We start from the raw sequence: 22,360 nt of genomic DNA on the forward strand, positions 1-22,360 counted from the left end.
CCATTTTACAGCCAGGTATGCCCTACAGCAGTATAAACTTACCCCATTTTAATAAATTCTCTGTGGCCTTATTCTCCTTCAGTTCAGCCTCCTGGTCATTGGCTCTGTTCCAAACACAGCCTTTTCAGCTTCTTCACAGTCTGTATTCAGTGGAGCACACCAGTGAGTCTAGAGACAACATCACCCAGACAGTCGTGGCCTGGAGCAAGAAGAGAGAGATACAAGTCGATCAATAACTGAGAGTTAAACAAACCAGCAGAAACCATTTCTGTATTCCGAGAGAGGAGGAGCGAGAGAGAGAGATATACTTCTAGATGTATTTGATCATGTAAAACAAGCCACACTGAACTGAATTAGCCATAAGCGAGTAACATCCTTAGAGATTGATTACATTTTCAGGGAAACATATACACACACACACACACACTGATGTAAACACAATCAACTCTCATCACTGATGTACACACAGCCAACTCTCATCTCTGATGTACACACAGCCAACTCTCATCAATGATGTACACACAGCCCACTCTCATCCCTGATGTACACACAGCCAACTCTAATCAATGATGTACACACAGCCAACTCTCATTAATGATGTACACACAGCCCACTCTCATCCCTGATGTACACACAGCCAACTCTAATCAATGATGTACACACAGCCAACTCTCATCAATGATGTACACACAGCCAACTCTCATCAATGATGTACACACAGCCAACTCTCATCACTGATGTGCACACAGCCAACTCTAATCAATGATGTACACACAGCCAACTCTAATCACTGATGTACACACAGCCAACTCTAATCAATGATGTACACACAGCCAACTCTAATCAATGATTTACACACAGCCAACTCTAATCAATGATGTACACACAGCCAACTCTCATCACTGATGTACACACAGCCAACTCTAATCACTGATTCATACACAGCCAACTCTCATCCCTGATGTACACACAGCCAACTCTAATCAATGATGTACACACAGCCAACTCTCATCACTGATTCATACACAGACAACTCAAACTACATCTAACAGATCACCACACATCTCATGTCAAACTACATCTAACAGATCACCACACATCTCATGTCAAACTACATCTAACATTCCATAGAAATATAAGCAGAAAATAACACAGAAAACACATTCTTACCCAGTTCCAAACAGGCTCTAGAATATATTTCCTATTACTTCCATTCCTATCCCATCCTCAGAACACAAATCTCTGCATCCTAAACCATCATAGCTACCTGAGAGAGACTGAGAGTCTAAAAGCAGCACAGTCACTGATGGCACTTGACTTTTTTTTAGAAGCCAACCAGTTTCCATTTGTGACAGCCCCCTGGGTAGGTAGTGTGGAGGATGGAGAATGGAGTAGTGAAAGCCTGAGGTTTGACAAGCCAAGTGCCTGTGATAGCTAAGTGCCTGGCCCCATCCCCTGGTATGAGTGACAGGTCAGTGTGGGATGGCATATGAGTGACAGAGACCCTGTCCCACCTCCCTGCGGACCCTTCCCTATAGATTGTAGAATGTGAGGCAGCGGCAGTACCAGAGGAGCCACACACACACACACACACACACACACACACACACACACACACACACACACACACACACACACACACACACACACACACACACACACACAGAGAGAGCAGAGAGAGGGGAGCTGCACCCCAGTAGCTTCTATCATCTATGTTTAGAACCATGGTGGTACTGCTCACTTCACTTCCTGCTACAGATGTAGGATCTTAATTTGATCACCCTGTTGCAGGACAACTTTATAACTTGTAGTGTATTTGAAGTTTAAAAAGGCTTCTGAAGTTTATAATTTCCACTTAAACATTTCAGATTAGATTTTCCCTTACGAAAAATGCATCAACCCCTATAAAAATGTCCATGAATTATAATCCACATTTCCTGCTGCGGCAGCATTATTTCCTGCTGTAGCAAACTGTCTCAAATTAAGATCATAAATTTATACCCACACTAAGAATTGCCTCATCTGACCCACAGTAATACCACTGCAGCGCTGTGTGTGTGTATAGTCTGATTGGACAGGGTTCAGAAAGTCCTGTTTATCCAGTATGGGTATGAATCCCCTGGAGATTCCCTCCTCTCATGTGTCATTGAGGACTCTTTCACTACACAGCTCTGAAAGAGATGCTCACGTCACTGTACCACATGACAGAGTAGCAGTGTACCAGAGCCTCGTACTGCATTAACAATAGTTCATGAATTACAGTTTTTTTTCCTTTAACCTTCATTTAACTAGGTAAGTCAGTTTAGAACAAATCCTTATTTACAATGACGGCCTAGGAACAGTGGGTTAACGGCCTTGTTCAGGAGCAGAACGACAGATTTTTACCTTGTCAGCTCGGGGATTTGATCTTGCAACCTTTCGGTTACTAGTCCAACACTCTAACCACTAGGGTACCTGCCGGCCTTCTGTTTGCGTGTGTGTGTGCATGTGTGCGCGTATGTGTGTGCTCGTGCATGTGTGCTCACTGGGCTCATGTATGTTCTCTGTGTGTGGTAAGTGTCTGTCTACACATCACAGACCACTATATTGTCCCAGCAGGTGTTTTGAGGCTAATCCACCATACGGTGTGACTATTCTGTGAGAGGGAGCATCAGTCAAACCAGCTGGAGAGCAGAGAATGGCCGTCCCTCACTATGGGACAGTCACGGTACTACTGGTAATGTGTGGACAGGTGTGACGTGAAGTGATGTGTTCAGTGTTTTCCTCACTGACTTGTCAGTGCTAGACTGGGGTGTGATCTGTGGTGTGGACAAGACAAGCCCTGTACGGTACACAACAGCCTGGGGCCGTGTGTGAAATGGACCCTGCAACCACTGACAAAACATGGTCAGTTAGAGTTTGAAGGCTCAGCCTCATGTCACTTTAAGATGAACCCAAGGAGATGTCTGTCTGTATTACGGGCACGGTGGCATTACATTCTACAACCTGTCTGTCTGTCTGTCTGTCTGTCTGTCTGTCTGTCTGTCTGTCTGTCTGTCTGTCTGTCTGTCTGTCTGTCTGTATTACGGGCATGGTGGCATTACATTCTACAACCTGTCTGTCTGTCTGTCTGTATTACGGGCATGGTGGCATTACATTCTACAACCTGTCTGTCTGTCTGTCTGTATTACGGGCATGGTGGCATTACATTCTACAACATGGCTGTCTGTCTGTATTACGGGCATTACATTCTACAACCTGTCTTTCTGTCTGTCTGTCTGTCTGTCTGTATTACGGGCATGGTGGCATTACATTCTACAACGTGTCTGTCTGTATTACGAACCTGTCTGTCTGTATTACGGGCATGGTGGCATTACATTCTACAACGTGTCTGTCTGTATTACGGGCATGGTGGCATTACATTCTACAACGTGGCTGTCTGTCTGTATTACGGGCATTACATTCTACAACCTGTCTTTCTGTCTGTCTGTCTGTATTACGGGCATGGTGGCATTACATTCTACAACGTGTCTGTCTGTATTACGAACGTGTCTGTCTGTATTACGGGCATGGTGGCATTACATTCTACAACGTGTCTGTCTGTATTACGGGCATGGTGGCATTACATTCTACAACGTGTCTGTCTGTATTACGGGCATGGTGGCATTACATTCTACAACGTGTCTGTCTGTATTACGAACCTGTCTGTCTGTATTACGGGCATGGTGGCATTACATTCTACAACGTGTCTGTCTGCATTACGGGCATGGTGGCATTACATTCTACAACGTGTCTGTCTGTATTACGAACGTGTCTGTCTGTATTACGGGCATGGTGGCATTACATTCTACAACCTGTCTGTCTGTATTACGGGCATGGTGGCATTACATTCTACAACGTGTCTGTCTGTATTACGAACCTGTCTGTCTGTATTACGGGCATGGTGGCATTACATTCTACAACGTGTCTGTCTGCATTACGGGCATGGTGGCATTACATTCTACAACGTGTCTGTCTGTATTACGAACCTGTCTGTCTGTATTACGGGCATGGTGGCATTACATTCTACTAGGGATGCACGATATATTAGAATATATCGGAAACAATGACATAAAAGTATGTCCAGGCTGTATCAAAGTCCACTATTGTGGCTAATCCTTATTGTGGCTAGCTTCACATAGATGGGTCCGACCACCATTAATCAAATAAGAACTGTTTTATAAATTAGGGTTATTTTCGATGATGACATCTAGCAATATAGTTAGCTACAAAAAAATGTTAAATATCGGTTATCTGTATTGGTATTGAAAATATTGGATATCGGTATCGGCCAAAAATGTCATATCGGTGCATCAACTTGTCTGTCTGTATTACGGCTAGGCATATGAGCGGAGACTATTAATCCCAGAGATTCCATTTTAGAGTCAATCTGATCCTGTAGAAATCCAATAGGCTGGAAAGCCCTGGACACCAAGTGCACTGTTTTTGTTTTCCATGTATTGATCGGCTAGAGATGCTTATCTCCAATATCTTATGTAACATGACCATTCATTCACATGACACGTCGATGGAATCCGGCTCCCTCTGAGGGAATCTCTCTACAGATAACTTCTCTGCAGAACAGGTTACTTTTGCAGAGGACCACATGCACTAAACATTCACTGATGGAATGAAATCATTTAAAAGGCATTGCAAATCTGAACACACCAACGAAATTGTGAGATTGATGTAGGCCTACTTATGAAATAACCTTCCTTGCCCTTGGAAAGGACTGAAATTACACAGGTTTATTAAAAGGCTGCTTCAATCTAGTCTGTATCTATGAGCCTGTAGGACGCATTGCCATGACAGACACACAGGAGAGATTGATTATACCCGCACTGCCAGGGTAACAAGATACTGGATCCTGATGAGGTGGAGTAGCTCTCTATCTCCTGACAGGTAAGCAGGAGGGGGAGGAGGGGAGGGAAAGATCCTGACAAGCCTCCTGACAAGCCTAGTAAGGTGCAGGCAGATGAACACTTCACAGCAATAAGAGACAGAATACTCAACCAGACAAGCAAGCGAGAGGAATGATGCCAGGAGACAAGAAGGAAGGCATAACATTCCCCACCTCTCCCCCCTGTCATCAGGCAGAGAAATGTGGGTTAATAAGAATCCTCCCAGACTCAGCAGTAATCAACACATACTACAACTCTCTACTGAGTCTCTTTTCATAGAGCCCCACCAGGGTACAGATGACTCGCGTAGTAGCATTCTGGTGACTTCATCGAAGGTCTAACGTGGAAGTCTGGAGTTCATTAGGCAACATGTCACTGGGATGTGTGTGGGATAGTGTGTGAGCAACACGGCCACAGAGAGGAGAGGCTGTGTAGAGGGGGTGTAGTTGACACCCAGAGCATAGAGCAAGGTACTAATGTACTGTGTTACTATTTTCACATTATTGAGCTGAGTCAAACCAAGTCAAGTGCTGTACTTGTTTGGTTACGAATCCAGTTGCTGGGACTGTGCTGGACAACGTAAAAAGGAAATATCTGAGCCAGCACAGCACGGGTCAGACCAATAGTGTGAAAAGTTTATCTGTGTAGTAGTGCACAAGCCTGTTCAGGAGGATGGAATGTTACAGAACGCTTAGAAATGTATTGTGTTGAACAGATATGATTGTTTGCCACATAAAATAGGGGAAAAACACGTCAGCTCTGTTCATTCTATTTCTACCTGCGTTTCTACCTACATTTCACATCACCTCAGGTGAAAGCTGGGCATGTCTCTGTTCTGTTCCTGTATGCTGGAAGTCATTCATTGCTGTACCATGAATATTTCACCAGTCTGAGGTGTTAACGGTCTCTATGAATAATATAGACAGGGAATAATGAGGTGATAGGTAGGCCATGTCCCAAACAGCACCCTATTCACAATATAGTGCACTACATTTGACCAGGGCCCACCATCAACACCATCATTCTTCCTTGCATGATTTTTCAATGAGCATATATAGCATCCCAATGCCATATATAGCATCCCAATGTCATATATAGCATCCCAATGTCATATATAGCATCCCAATGTCATATATAGCATCCCAATGTCATATATAGCATCCCAATGTCATATATAGCATCCCATTGCCATATATAGCATCCCAATGCCATATATAGCATCCCAATGTCATATATAGCATTCCAATGCCATATATAGTAGCCCAATGCCATATGTATCCCAATGCCATATATAGTATCCCAATGCCATATATAGTAGCCCGATGCCATATATAGTAGCCCGATGCCATATATAGCATCCCAATGCCATATATAGCATCCCAATGCCAAATATAGTAGCCCAATGTCATATATAGCATCCCAATGCCATATATAGCATCCCAATGCCATATATAGTACCCCAATGCCATATATAGCATCCCAATGCCATATATAGTATCCCAATGCCATATATAGTAGCCCAATGCCATATATAGTAGCCCAATGCCATATATAGTATCCCAATGCCATATATAGTATCCCAATGCCATATATAGTAGCCCAATGCCATATATAGTAGCCCAACCCAGCTCCGCTTCACTCTATTTATTCACAGAGACGATGAAAGAGACTTCATTAGACAGAGAGAACCTGTTCAAAGGAGCCGGACCAACCAATCCATGCAAATTATGTCCAGGGAAGGCTATGATAAAAGACAATACATATTTTAAAAATCTGGATAAATGATTTGAATTAAGGCATAACAGACATCAAATATTTCAGAAACTCTCAGCAGTAACTACGTGCTTGTCATGTTTATATGTGACTGAGTAGAAAACGGCAGGCCCTTATGTACTGGTATGGTCTTCAGTGATAGACATACATATCATTCTCAGTAACAGTTAGGGAACAAGATGATATAGTTTTACAGTGATACATTTTATCCCTGGCTGGTTTAGCAATACAATAAACATCTTTATAGGGTGCCGGTGGCGGCCCTGGTCAAAGGTAGTTCACTATATAGGCAATAGGCTGCCATTTGGGATGCAAGCCAGTGTAAAAGAACCAATCAGAAGAGTGGATATCTGTCACCATTCCGGCTCTGGTAATGACTCATGGAGGGTTATGCATCCATCATGGATCTGTCACCACCACCAGATTCTCTTGACTCAACCCAAAATAAAGCAGAGCACCAGCGTCCCCTCTGTCTCACCCTCTCTTACACAGTCATACAGCCCATCAAGACAGACAGACAGAAACCTGTAGTGAGATGGAGATAGGACTGTAACTGTATGATTGGTAATAATTCCTAACAACATACAACAGTGCTAGATCTGATGAATACATTACTGTACAGTAAGCATGTAGAGAGAGGCAGACAGACAGACAGACCTTAGTGAGATGGAGATGCTGCTGCATGGTTGGTAACATAATCATACCTAAATTAATCACATGCGACAATGCATGAACTGATTAATATAGTACTATAGCCTGTAGCTAGTAGCCTGTAGCCAGTAGCTAGTAGCCTGTAGCCTGTAGCTAGTAGCCTGTGGTCAGTAGCCTAGGCACAGAGCGGGAGGCTGCTGTAGATGATGTAACCTAATAGTAAACTGATTTTCCCGCTGGGACTCCGAATGAAACAAAGCGGTATTTTCTCTTCTCTTCCTTCCAGAAGACTGTTCTTTTCCTCCTCTGTTAGATAACAGGGAAAATATGAGACACTGGGCTCCGTCCACTGCAATACTATTTGAAATAATTTCAAATACTTCAGCTGTATTTAATTGTGCTTGCCCTACAAAACGGAACCAATTGAATTGTCACTATTTGGTAAACCCCGCCCATCAGGCGTTCATGCAGGTTAAACCAAATGCAAGTATCTGAACGCTTTTGGATGCATGGACAACAGGAGGCGGGGATGCTGGCCGCGCTCCCATCCCTCGTCATCGGCCACTTTTGGCATTTCTGTGACAAAGAGCTGCACCATTTTAAAATGAAGCACGCTAGCTCAGGGCTTGGAGTGCTCTCTCAATGCAGCATTTCATTCTTAGGTCATACACAACAGTATCACAAGAGGTTTCTCTCAATTCAGTGGCTTGTTGTATAAACACAGAACCTGATTGTTGATAACTACCTCAACTCAAATATGTATGATTCCTCTCTCATTTAAATAATAAGCCCAATAGACATGTATAATGCAATGAAAACAAAACAACCTGGGTTCATACAGTCGGCTACAGTAAAAGGGATCAGTAAAAGGTCAGAATTCAACTTCTTAAACTCTAATTGTAAGCTATGTTTCTTGTTAACTACTTCAAATCAAATATGTATGTTTCCTGTCTCATTTGAATAATATCCTTATATTAATGTATAATGTAATGAAAACAACAACACAACCTGATCTGATCCAGTATAGTAGCTGACAGTATTTGGGTTCAGGTAGAAGTCTCTGTAAGCCCAGGCAGTGTAGTGTAAGTACTGAGGCTTCTTTACTCGGCTCTCGCCTCCACAGTGTGTCCTTGTTTTGTTGTTGTTACTGCTACTGGGGTAATGACATAGTGACCGGTATTTCACGCAACTTTAGTATTTGTTTTATACTGGTGCTGTTCGTGGACTAAATGACCTTGTATATTCATCTCTGCTCTCCTGCGCCTGATTCCATGCACCAGTTACCCACAGCCTGACAAACACAAGAAATCTGTCATTAATTTGTATGTTTTTGCCAAGGATATCTTAGTCTAGTTTACATCTAACTAAGATGTTTGGTGCAGTATTTCTCAATGAAAAAATGTGCATGAAAACAAGTCATCTCTCATTGAATGACAGCAAATACTTTATTGAACAATCCCTACTGTTGACTAATCACCGACGAAGGGGGGTAGACTTTGGTTTGCCTCTAGAAAAATCTTGTGTGCCTGAACAGCCAAAAAACAGCCAAAACAAACAAAAATGTTGTCATAATAGATGCACAAACTCTTCAGAACTGTTTTGGCTGGGAAGCATGCCCTTTACCCACTGGAAGTGAGGAGGTGAGAGTCAGGGGAAAGAGGCATTAGGAGGAGGGGATGATGTTATCTCTGTTTACTGAGGAGTAACCTAAGGTAGCAGGCATAAAATAAATGCCTGAGCGGGTTCCCCACATCTGTTTTTTAGGGGGAAAGGAAGCTAGTTTAAAGATACTGTATCCCTGAAAACTGGATGGTTCCATTTCAAATTAACCCCGCTGAGGGTGACTAAGGAGTGTCATGACGTTGCCCTCTTTGGGTACAGCAAGCCCATACCCCTCTCCCTGCCTCCCCCGGCCTCCTTCAACTAGGCTGCTGTGGTCAGAGAGAGGTCGTAAATTCCTGAGAAGACCATGCCTCATGGCCACACAGTATAAGAGACAGAGTGAATTTTCATAAAGAACAAAATAATTTCTTCCACCTCACAGAACTTGAGGTCCGAACAAATTTCATGTTTCGGACAAGGTATAAAAGATCGGTGATTCCCTTAACATTTCTTGTAACCATATTGACTTTGTTTGTTTGTTTATGCATTTCTGTGAATTACTTAGTTAGTAATAAATAAATGATTTAAGACAATTGATGTATGGATGACTCATAGTGAAGACTGGGTTTGTGCAGATAACCAGCAATTTACGACGTTTGGAATGAGACTAACGTGAGGTAAAGTAAATCATTCATTAATCAGAAGACTATGGATCAGATATAAAAATACCTGAAAAGTTATTTTAGGAAATGATAACTTTGTAATCTGAATATTTTCCTTGGTGCCCCGACTTCCTAGTTAATTACGGTTACTGATTAATCAGTTTGATCGCGTAATACTAATTACAGAGAATCTTTGATAAAAAACGAAGTCTTCAATTTATCGATAGTAAAGACACGACAGGAGCTAACAATCACCTCTCCTAAAGAAAGGGACAGCGGCACAAGTTCTCTCTGAGAGGTTATAATCTCTCTCTCTCGTGATGAGCACAGAGCTTTTTGTCCATCTCTACTCACTATTATCCAAACACAGCACAGGGTGGATATCCTGCTGTCATATCTGGGTAACAGGAAGAAGTGTCATATTACTCAGTCACACCAGCTCAGACACAGAGTACTACACCATGCTGCCTAAACTGTCTGCCACTATTTCTACTGAGCCAAAAATAGCAGTGTTTTTACCTGTGAGCTGAGCTGTAACAACTCCTTTTCATCTTGGGAGCATTTTCAGCATTAGTGTGTCAAACTACTTCAATTGTAGCTAAGGTCAGAGGGGTTTTCCATTATACTTGGCTAAAGAAGATAATACGCCAACTGAAAAAACGCCCTTTTAGCAGGTAACCCAAGTACCATTCTACTGTTACAGTGTAGTGAATGGGGGAGCCATATTCTTTGAATAACTCATCGAAATCCCCAGGATATCCTCTAGTTAGTAGTCCTGAATGGTGGGCACTGAAATGATTGCCGTCCATCTGAACCTGCTACACACAACCTTGCATTACTCCTGGCTCTGACTGAAACTGTACAAACCTGCATTTATCAACTCAATTTATTTTCCAATTTCTTATGAGGTGAAAGACTCTCCTCCTCTTTTTAACCCCTGCTCCACCCCATCTCGCCTTCTCCAACTATAAATTCAATTTAAATTGAAGGGCTTTATTGGCACATCTATCTCTACCTCTCTCCGGCTTTCTCCTTCTGTACCCCTCTCTCACCCCCCCCACTCTCTCTTTCAGCAGATGAAATATTCAGGGGAGCCTGCATGCTGTATGTTTCTGCCCATGTGGCTGTAGGGCTAACTGCTGCTGCTCTGCTATCTCCTCCTCTTCTCTCCTCTGGCTGCTCCCTACACTGTAAACCCCAAGGCATTTGTTTTACTCAAATTCAACTCATATTTTCTAATGGTCTCTCGTTCAAAATGTCTGCCCCTATTGCTGTGAACGTCTCACAGAGCTCTAACTTAGTTTCCTGGACTCGTCAGGAACTCACCTTTCATCTCATATTAATAGTGTGTGTCTATGACAAATAGTTTTTGTTTAAAATCCATTAATTATTTTTGATAACTGGCTATAAATTGATCTCTGAATGTACTACAGTGACAAAACCGCTCTCTGCTGCTCTACGATGTAAGGATTGAAGGCATATGTTGTTAGTGGCTGTGATGTAAGGTCCAGCCCAGAGTTGGACAGTCAGATGAGTGAATGAAATGGTAGGAGGGATATCCCAGCTTCAAGTGGTGTCAGATTTCACATCCTGCTTCACACAGCAGACATACTTCTGTGTCGGTGAGAATCAGAGCTACTGATCAATACAATACTATGGTGTCCACAGTTCAATTTATAAGTGAAAATGTTGGTCAGAACCGGTACCAGAACCACGCAGGTCCCCAAAACAGGGGGCTTTACATCTATTAAATGGTTTAGGTAGTCTCCTCACACTGTTCCTAACCCTGGCAGTAATTCTGAATGCCGGTTGCAGGTCAATAAAAATGAAAGCTGTTGGATATCCAAACTCTGGCTGGATTCCAATGAGAATACACATCACTTTGCATGCCAGCATAATGTGACTTGCAAGTAGGGTTGTAAAATTCTGGTACGTTTCCCACGCTTTCTAGAAATCCCGTTTGGAAAATTCCTGGAAATCTTTCAACCAGGTTTATATTTTTTTTTTATCTGGGAATTTTGGGATAATTACTGGAATAATTACTGGAAAACCAACTAAATCATGAGTTTCAGGCCACTGTATTAGTTAGGGTAAAGCTAGGCCTCAAAGTAAGGCCTTATGAGACATGTAATTTATTGTCACAAAAAATGCATTGTCACCAAGAGTTAATTATAATTCATTATTAATTCATTATAATGATAGCATTAGCCTACGAACTCACTTGGTGAAGGCATCAGGACCAACAACATACACATTCAACAACCATGTCTCTGTCACTACAGTCATGGGTGTTAACTCTATAATTCACTCAAAAAGGAAAGGCACAATAGGACATATTATTGGGGGCGTGGCTTAGTGAAGGCATTACACATTTTTTTTCAAGCTGATAGAACTCAAATATGGAACCACTACATGGTCATAGTGACTCTATCGGTTTGAGTAATTACTACAAAATCACTACGTAATTGTATTATGATATATTAAGTCCGATGGATTCCCTCAAAAGTTTTGATCACAGTTCATTGGGGTTTACAGTGCACTCCCTGGTCATCCTGGAGCGACTGAATTCAGCAGACGGAGTCAATATGTATGTCCCAAATGGCACCCTATTCCCCATGTAGTGCGCTACTTTTGACCAGGGCCCATAAGGAATCGGGTGCAATTTGAGACACAGGCTTGCCTCCGGTGCAACCCAGCCCAGTTCAACCCAGACTAGCCCATGATACGATCCAGTGCATACGAACACACTATTGATACTCCATGGATTCATTAGCCTGTCCAGATCACCTGATCCTCCCATGGATTCATTAGCCTGCCCAGTTCACCTGATCCTCCCATGGATTCATTAGCCTGCCCAGTTCACCTGATCCTCCCATGGATTCATTAGCCTGCCCAGTTCACCTGATCCTCCCATGGATTCATTAGCCTGCCCAGTTCACCTGATCCTCCCATGGATTCATTAGCCTGCCCAGTTCACCTGATCCTCCCATGGATTCATTAGCCTGCACAGTTCACCTGATCCTCCCATGGATGCATTAGCCTGCACAGTTCACCTGATCCTCCCATGGATGCATTAGCCTGCACAGTTCACCTGATCCTCCCATGGATGCATTAGCCTGCCTAGTGGGAGGCCGGGGTAAATCATTCGTATTTTTTTTATTTAACCTTTGTTTATCCAGGTAAGTCAATTAAGAACAAATTCTTATTTACAATGACGGCCATGTGTGCCTGACAGAGAAATGGGGCGAAATGAGAAACCACACACATAATAATGGCAAAACACACCAGTGTCACGACCATAGAAATATAATTACTAGAAAAACAAAAGACAACGGGAATTTAACTCCTGGGTACACTCAATATGGCTGGTAATTCTATGTCTATGGTTATGACCCTGCCTCTGCCCCACTCAGGCAACATAATCGTCAGAAGGTCAGCAATGCATGACTGGAGAGTGACCACCTTCTCGCAACACACAAGTCATGTGACAGGGGTGTGGGATAAAGATTTTCATAATCAGCATTTCTCTGCGCATCAGGGGGGAACGACATGAGAACGCACACACATACATAGCTAACAGATAACCCAGCGCTACAGGCAGTCATCTGATGTCTGTTCTGAATAAACAAACATATCAAGCGTGTTGGTCTCTCCTATCAGAAGTGTCTATAGTACAGAACACTGTGACACATGCACAGCATACAATTTATTCATTTATTTCTGGCTGAGTAACGTTAGGTACTGTATTGCTTAATTCTGTCAGCAAATGCATAATTTATGTATCCTTAGAATACGCACTGCAAGAGATGCTTTCTCCAACCTTTCAGGATAAAGTAGAAATGTGCACTTCAGTCAAACAAGACGGACGAAACCTTACTCTGGTTATACACAGTGCTGCCTTTACAGTATCTACTGTAACAGATCATCAACAGCGTATATATGTTTGACCATCCTAGCTCAAATTAAAGGTGCCTCGTTCATTACCCAGAGTATAGAGCACATGTAGACTATAGCACACAAACTGCCCATTCATTCCTGGTACAAAATCAGTCCATGAAAACTCTTTCCTCCTGTCCAATTCTCATGAAAGACACAAATATTACACAACAACATTCTACACATGCATAAGACATGAGAGATACGAATCTCTGCCGATTCACCTTTGTTGTGAGTAAGCGTGTGTCTCAGTCCAGCTCAGTACAGCAGGCATGCAGCTAGACTCCATCTGCTCTCTCCTACACTCTTCTCTGCTGTGCTCTAGCAGTGTGTGTGCGTGTGTGTGTGTGTGTGTATGAATACTCCAGCCCTCTCTCTGCCTAGCTGTTGTTACGTTACGGTCAACGGAAAAGAGTCCTACGGAGCATGCTCCAACTGAACAACCCTCGCTGTCGGCATGGAAACCGGGAAGCGGGGCAGGCGGCAGCGGTGTATAAGTGCTGAAGCGCATTCTACTCACTCTCTGATCTCGGTTACTCCTCTCTCTCTCGCTCTTTAAGGGCTTTACTGGCATGGGAAACATATGTTAACATTGCCAAAGCAAGTGAAATAGATAATAAACAGTAAAAGTTAACAGTAAACATTACACTCACAAAAGTTCCAAAATAATAGACATTTCAAATGTCATATTATGTCTATATACAGTGTTGTAATGATGTGCAAATAGTTAAAGTACAAAAAGGAAAATAAATAAACATAAATACTGGTTGTATTTACAACAGTATTTGTTCTTCACTGGTTGCCTTTTTTCTCGTGGCAACAGGTCACAAATCTTGCTACTGTGATGGCACACTGTGGTTTTTCACCCAATAGATATAGGAGTTTGTCAAAATTGGAGTTGTTTTCGAATTATTTGTGGATCTGTGTAATCTGAAGGAAATATATGTCTCTAACATGGTCATACATTTGGAAGGAGGTTAGGAAGTGCAGCTCAGTTTCCACCTCATTTTGTGGGCAGTGAGCACATAGCCTGTCTTCTCTTGAGAGCCAGGTCTGCCTTCGGCAGTCAAAGATTTCCTTAGTTTTGGGCCAGTCACAGTGTACTCTCTTGTTTAGGGCCAAATAGCATTATAGTTTTCTCTGTTTTTTTGTAAATTATTTCCAATGTGTCAAGTAATTATCTTTTTGTTTTCTCGTGATTTTGTTGGGTTTAATTGTGTTGCTCTGGGGGGCTCTGTCGGGGGCTCTGTTGGGTCTTTATGTGTTTGTGAACAAAGACCCTGGACCAGTTTGCTTAGGGGACTCTTCTTCAGGTTAATATCTCTGTAGGTGATGGCTTTGTTATGGAAGGTTTGGAAGTCGCTTCCTTTTAGGTTGTTGTAGAATTTAACAGCTCTTTTCTGCCTAATTCTGCTCTGCATGTGTAACCGATGTGAAATGGCTAGCTAGTTAGCGGTGGTGCGCGCTCTGAGACCTTGAAGTAGTGGTTCCCCTTGCTCTGCAAGGGCTGTGGCTTTTGTGGCGCGATGGGTAACGATGCTTCATGGGTAACTGTTGTCGGTGTGTGCAGAGGGTCCCTGGTTCAAGCCCGGGTTGGGGTGAGGGACGGACTAAAGTTAAACTGTGACATTGATGCTGTTCATCCAGAAGGCGAGGTCAGTACAGGTGCATCAAAGCTGGGACCGAGAGACTGAAAAACAGCTTCTATCTCAAGGCCATCAGACTGTTAAACAGCCACCACTAACATTGAGTGGCTGCTGCCAACACACTGACACTGACACTGACTCAACTCCAGCCACTTTAATAATGGGAATTGATGGGAAATGATGTAAATATATCACTAGCCACTTTAAACAATGCTACCTTATATAATGTTACTTACCCTACATTATTCATCTCATATGCATACGTACATACTGTACTCTATATCATCGACTGCATCCTTATGTAATACATGTAACACTAGCCACTTTAACTATGCCACTTTGTTTACATACTCATCTCATATGTATATACTGTACTCGATACCATCTACTGTATCTTGCCTATGCTGCTCTGTACCATCACTCATTCATATATCCTTATGTACATATTCTTTATCCCCTTACACTGTGTATAAGACAGTAGTTTTGGAATTGTTAGTTAGATTACTTGTTGGTTATTACTGCATTGTCGGAACTAGAAGCACAAGCATTTCGCTACACTCGCATTAACATCTGCTAACCATGTGTATGTGACAAATAAAATTTGATTTGATTTGATTTGTTGACCCAGATCTCTGGGTGCTGCGGAAAAGGAGGAGGTCAAAAGGGGGGTGATGTGAAATGGCTAGCTAGTTAAGCGATGGTGTGCGCTAATAACGTTACCCAAATTGAGCAAAAGCTTTTTTGAAATCAACAAAGCATGAGAAGACTTTGCCTACTGAGCCCTCAGGTCATTTGTGCCCGTGTGAATTATGATGTGGCTGGGGGACCCAAGTCTGTCCTCTGACAACAGTTCCAGGGCATGCCTAGTGTTTGGGCACCAGAGATTAGCCACTTTGTGTTTGGGAATGTATTTGCCATTTGAGTCAATGAGGAGCACAATCTTTGTGTGTCCTCAGTGGATGTGTGGGGGTTGTCAAGAGAGCTATCAGAGGAGCTGACAGGGGGGCTGTTAGGAGGGGGTGGGGTCTGTTGGGTTGGTGGGTCCTGTCCCATTGTTTTGTTGGGGTTTGGGTCCGGGTCTGGGTGGGCTGTTCTGCTGGCTTCTCTGAGGGAGTGTCCTACTCTCTGTCACATCTCAGAGTTGTTACCTCCTCCTTCAGTGCCATGTGTGCCTCTTTAAGTTCTCTCACCTCAGTCCGTAGAGCAGCCAGCTCGCTCAGACAGCCGTCCATCTCCACCTTCTGCCCTCCGGGTCTTGTTGGGGGGGGTTGTGGGTTTGTTCTGTCTGTCTTGTGTGGACTAGCGCTCTGAGCTCCACCATGTCTCTCACCAGCTCTGTGAATTTATCCCTCTCTATGATGGAGGAGCAGTGCAGATGTGGACCTGGGTGTGTTCAGTGTGCTGGGGGGGACTATCCTCGTCTGCAGGACAGTTTGAAGAGGTGTGATCAGACTCACTCAGGATGGGGGAGTTGTCACAGAGACAGATATTTTCCTGCTTTTCCTGCTGTGATCCCTTAAAAGACCTGCTGGAATTGCATGAGGATGCCCTGCACCATTACTGTTCCAGACTTGAACACATTGACAGAGGTTGTTTCAATTTCCTCTAGTATTGTGAGTTTCCACCCTGGGCCAATACCCTCTCTCTTGACATAGGGGTAGTGTGCTCTGATAGCACTGTGCCATGCCAGGGGACGGTCTGTATGGAAAATTCAGTTGCTTACGTTCCCCTCAGCAAATAGTGTCTGTCTCTGGATTGTCCTTGAGGAGCTTTAAAAAATATATTTATTCCGTGCAGTGTTATTTTTAATATCCATGGGGTGCTGTATTGTAATGACCTCTCCACAGGGATAAGCCATGAGGGCTTCAAAGGCCTCTGCATTTGGGTGGTGGGGGGCTGTGAAACTCTCCTGCCATTGTTGGGCTCAAGAATCTTCACACCTCTCACTTCACACTTCAGTGCTAATTGAAGTTGCAGCCAGATCAGTTCTGTGTAACTGACAGATTTCCTCTTCTTCATCTGAAGAAGTGTAGCAAGGATCGGACCAAAACGCAGCGTGGTAAGTGTCCATGTTTTAATTGAAAAACTGAACATGACAGAATACAAAATAACAAAGTGAAATTAAACTAAACAGTCCCGTGTGGCACAAACACTGACACAGGAAACAAACACCCACAAACCAACAGTGAAACCCAGGCTACCTAAGTATGATTCTCAATCAGAGACAACTAACGACACCTGCCTCTGATTGAGAACCATACTAGGCAGAAACAGAAACCAAACATAGAAACACAAAACATAGACTGCCCACCCCAACTCACGCCCTGACCATACTAAATAAAGACAAAACAAAGGAGATAAAGGTCAGAACGTGACATTCTGCCCTAGCAGTTTGGTAGCCTTATTCATTAAGCTTTATATAACACAATTACCTAGAAATTATTGTCTTTTACTTTTTGGCTTCAGAAGTAGAGCTCTCTCTCTCTTAAACACACATACACACGCCTGGACACACACAATGAGGCAGGGTTGCTGTGTCATGGTCCTGGCAATCTCTTAACACATCTTAAATCTTTAATTATGTTATGCCATTCTCCTTAATCACACATCCTGACAATGATGTAACAAAGACCTAATTAAAAAGAGCTTCCCATTCATTTGCAATGTATCCTGAATAGCGCTGATCTGTCCCTTTAAATATATCAGTCCTAAAAACCCCAGCAAAAATCTGCTTTTAATTTATCTGTCCCACCCTAATATTTTGCCTCACAATTATGTGTTTGGCCATTTTCTTTTAAGAACAACCAGGGCCACAAGTAAAATACAAAACAATTTGACATAAACAGTTGCATTCATGAGTTTTATTGACAAATGTCAATAAAAAAACAAGGTCAGCCAAAGCAAAAACATATGAATGCTGTAAGTTCAGAAATTGTCTTCTTAGTAGGAAATGAATATCCAACTAGTCAGTGATAACTGTGTGGAGTTTGTAGTTTGTGAGAGCAACTATGTGAGCTTATTACAGTATTATAGACACCATGTCCTGAGATTTCCTATGATCTTCTATGTAGAAGAAATCCTTCGGGATCTGCTCACAAAGACAGTTCTAGCTCAGTCCCCATTAATCACACAGACTAATGGTTGGTACCAACGGATGCAGAGGGAATAGACGGAAGTCTGTCGCACAAACACACAAAGTTTAAAAGAGGTTAGTAGTCCTAAGTCACGCTGGCGTGACTCATTGGGTTAACTGGATACAATTATGAACTGAAAGTGTTAATCTAAACAAATGAATGTAATAAAATGCATATATATATATATATATATATATATATATATATATATATATATATATATATATATATATATATATATATATATATATATATATATATATATATATATGCATTGATAATATATATACAGTTCTACATTGTAGAATAATAGTGAAGACATCAAAACTATGGAATGGAATCACAAAGCAACCAAAAAAGTGTTAAACAAATCAAAATAAATGTAATATTTCAGATTCTTCAAAGTGGCTACTCTTTGCCTTTGCTTCAAATCAAATCAAAGTTTATTTGTCACGTGCGCCGAATACAACAGGTGTAGACCTTACAATGAAATGCTTACTTAAAGGCTCTAACCAGTAGTGCAAAAAAGGTATTAGGTGAACAATAGGTAGATAAAGAAATAAAACAACAGTAAAAAGACAGGCTATATACAGTAGTGAGGCTATAAAAGTAGCGAGGCTACATACAGACACTGGTAAGTCAGGCTGATTGAGGTAGTATGTACATGTAGATATGGTTAAAGTGACTATGCATATATGATGAACAGAGAGTAGCAGTAGCATAAAAGAGGGGTTGGCGGGTGGTGGGACACAATGCATATATATATATATATATATATATATAGTCAAAAGTTTGGACACACCTACTCATTCCAGGGCTTTTCTTTATTTTTACTATATTCTACAGCCATGTGTCAATACCATCTGACCTTAGAAAAACACCAGTTAGACTGCTTCCTTGTTTATGTTTGGCCTCAGTAATCCACCAGTAGAGCAGAAATTAGAAGCCTTGGCTTCAGCATCCAGTCTCCTGTCCTCTATCAGTATTCAATACAGCTCCAGGCCTGGCCTCTCACTCTCTCCCCAGGGAGGGGGCTACAAACAGCTACAGCTCCAGGCCTGGCCTCTCGCTCTCTCCCCAGGGAGGGGGCTACAAACAGCTACAGCTCCAGGCCTGGCCTCTCGCTCTCTCCCCAGTGGGGGTCCACATACAGCTACAGCTCCAGGCCTGGCCTCTTGCTCTCTCCCCAGCGGGGGCCACATACAGCTACAGCTCCAGGCCAGGCCTCTTGCTCTCTCCCCAGGGAGGGGGCTACAAACAGCTACAGCTCCAGGCCTGGCCTCTCGCTCTCTCCCCAGTGGGGGTCCACATACAGCTACAGCTCCAGGCCTGGCCTCTTGCTCTCTCCCCAGCGGGGGCCACATACAGCTACAGCTCCAGGCCAGGCCTCTTGCTCTCTCCCCAGGGGGGGCCACATACAGCTACAGACCTGGCCTGTGTATAACATGCATCTGTTGATCAGCCCATTCAATTTAAACATCACTACATGCCAGGGAGATGACGCTAAAGGCGAGATGTTGGCAGGATGAAATGCCTGTGTGTGGCATTCAGCTTTGGGGCGAGAAATATTTTCTCTGGGCTGGCTGGTTAGCTGGCTGGCCGACTGCCTTTATGGCTTGATTAGGTGGCTAGCTGGCTGAATGCCTGTATAGTTAGCTAGCTGGCTGCCTGTATGGCAGGCAAGCTGGATGGCTGACTTCCTGTATGGCTTGATTCGATGGCTAGCTGGCTGACTGCCTGTATGGCTGGTTAGCTGGCGGATTGCCTTTATGGCTGTCTTGCTGGCTGGCTGGCTGACTGCCTGTATGGTTGGTTAGTTGGCTGGCTGGCTGACTGACTGACTGCCTGTATGGCTGGTTAACTGGCTGGCTGGCTGACTGCCTGTATGGCTGGTTAGCTGGCTGACTGCCTGTTTGGCTGGCTGACTTCCTGTATGGCTGGCTGGCTAGCTTGGTGGCTGAATGTGGTTTCTGGGCTGAGTCTGACCCGCTAGGGGACAGAGGGGTGCAGGTGTGATGTGCGTCCACTGCCCCACTCTGTCCGACCCGGCTCCACCACCGGACTCAATAATGCACAGGGACCGAGTCACAGACAGCTTTTTAGAGAGAGAGCGAGAGAGCGAGAGAAAGACAGAAAATTACCTCAGAGAACTTGTGTCACTTTCTTTAGGATTCTAACTGGCGCATGATGACTCAGGGGATGACAGAGGGACTGGCACAGAGAGAAAATAATGCTGAATTATGGGTGCCTCTTTCTCAGGGCAGATGTACTGTATGACGTTAGGAGACGTACAGTGAGCTCCAAAAGGAATTTGGGACAGTGACACATTTGTTGGTGTTTTGGCTCTGTACTCCAGCACTTTGGATTTGAAGTGATACAGTTAGAGGCATAAACATTACACCCCCCCCAAAAAAAATGCTAACCTCCCCTGTTATTGTAATGGTGAGAGGTTAGCATGTCTCGGGGGTATGATATAAAATGCTAACCTCCCCTGTTATTGTAATGGTGAGAGGTTAGCATGTCTCGGGGGTATGATATAAAATGCTAACCTCCCCTGTTATTGTAATGGTGAGAGGTTAGCATGTCTCAGGGTATGATATAAAATGCTAACCTCCCCTGTTATTGTAATGGTGAGAGGTTAGCATGTCTCGGGGGTATGATATTTGAGTGTCTGTAACTTTCTCACTCATGATTATTCACGATTCATTAAGGATTATCTGTAATAATAGTAGCATCCACATTAATGTAGAAGTAAAAGTGTTTAGAAACATATTCTATTATTTTTTACAATTAAAAGTGACTCCAAAATTACACAACACATTATTTACCATACATTGCTATTGGGCACAACATAATCTGAAACAAAACCAAAACAAACAGCAAATGCAGTTTGTAGAGTGAGAAGCTTGATGTATTCATTGCATGCTATGAATATGGGACCAAATACTTTTGCTCAGTAAAATGGGGGGACTATGTACAAGAAGTGCTGTAATTTCTAAGCGGTTTTACCCCACATGGATGAAAATACCCTCAAATTAAAGCTGACAGTCTGCACTCTAACCCCTTGGTCATTGTATAATTCCAAATCCAAAATGCTGGAGTACAGAGCTTAAACAACAACAAAATTGTCACTGTCACAAAACCTTTGGAACTCACTGCATATATATATATATATTTTTTTCACCATTATTTAACCAGGTAGTCTAGTTGAAAACAAGTTATCATTTGCAACTGTGACCTGGTGAAGATAAAGCAAAGCAGTTTGACACATACAACAACACAGAGTTATACATGGAATAAACAAACATAAAATCAATAATACAGCAGCAAAAGTCTAGATACAGTGAGTGCAAATGAGGTAGGATAGGAGAGGTAAGGCAATAAATAGGCCATGGTGGCGAAGTAATTACAATATAGCAATTAAAACACTGGAATGGTAGGATGTGCAGAAGATGAATGTGCAAGTTGAGATAATGGGGTGCAAAGGAGCAAGATAAATAAATAAATAAATAAATAAATACAGTATGCGGATGAGGTAGATTGGATGGGCTATTTACAGATGAGCTATGTACAGGTGCAGTGATCTGTGTGCTGCTCTGACAGCTGGTGCTTAAAGCTAGTGAGTGAGGTAAGAGTCTCCAGCTTCAGAGATTTTTGAAATTCGTTCCAGTCATTGGCAGCAGAGAACTGGAAGGAGTGGCAGCCAAAGGAGGAACTGGCTTTGGGGGTGACCAGTGAGATATACCTGCTGGAGTGCGTGCTACAGGTGGGTGCTGCTATGGTGACCAGTGAGCTGAGATAAGGTGGAGCTTTACCTAGCAGGGTCTTGTAGATGACCTGGAGCCAGTGGGTTTGGCGACGAGTATGAAGTGAGGGCCAGCCAACGAGAGCATACAGGTCGCAGTGGTGGGTAGTATATGGGGCTTTGGTGACAAAACGGATGGCACTGTGATAGACTGTATCCAATTTGTTGAGTAGAGTGTTGGAGGCTATTTGTAAATGACATCGCCAAAGTCGAGGATCGGTAGGATGGTCAG

The 22,360-nt window shown here is 43.0% G+C and overlaps 1 protein-coding gene across 1 annotated transcript in view; it reads right to left on the bottom strand.

Moving 5' to 3' along the window:
• Window positions 1-22,360, bottom strand: part of LOC112225586 — a 109,267-nt gene that overhangs the window by 72,412 nt on the left and 14,495 nt on the right. The window contains exon 2 of the mRNA XM_042306368.1: window positions 43-199. The gene's annotated coding sequence lies outside the window, so the exon portion shown is untranslated. The remainder of the gene's footprint in view (window positions 1-42; window positions 200-22,360) is intronic.

Source organism: Oncorhynchus tshawytscha, linkage group LG26 (genome assembly GCF_018296145.1).
Source record: "Oncorhynchus tshawytscha isolate Ot180627B linkage group LG26, Otsh_v2.0, whole genome shotgun sequence".
NCBI classification, from domain to species: domain Eukaryota; kingdom Metazoa; phylum Chordata; class Actinopteri; order Salmoniformes; family Salmonidae; genus Oncorhynchus; species Oncorhynchus tshawytscha.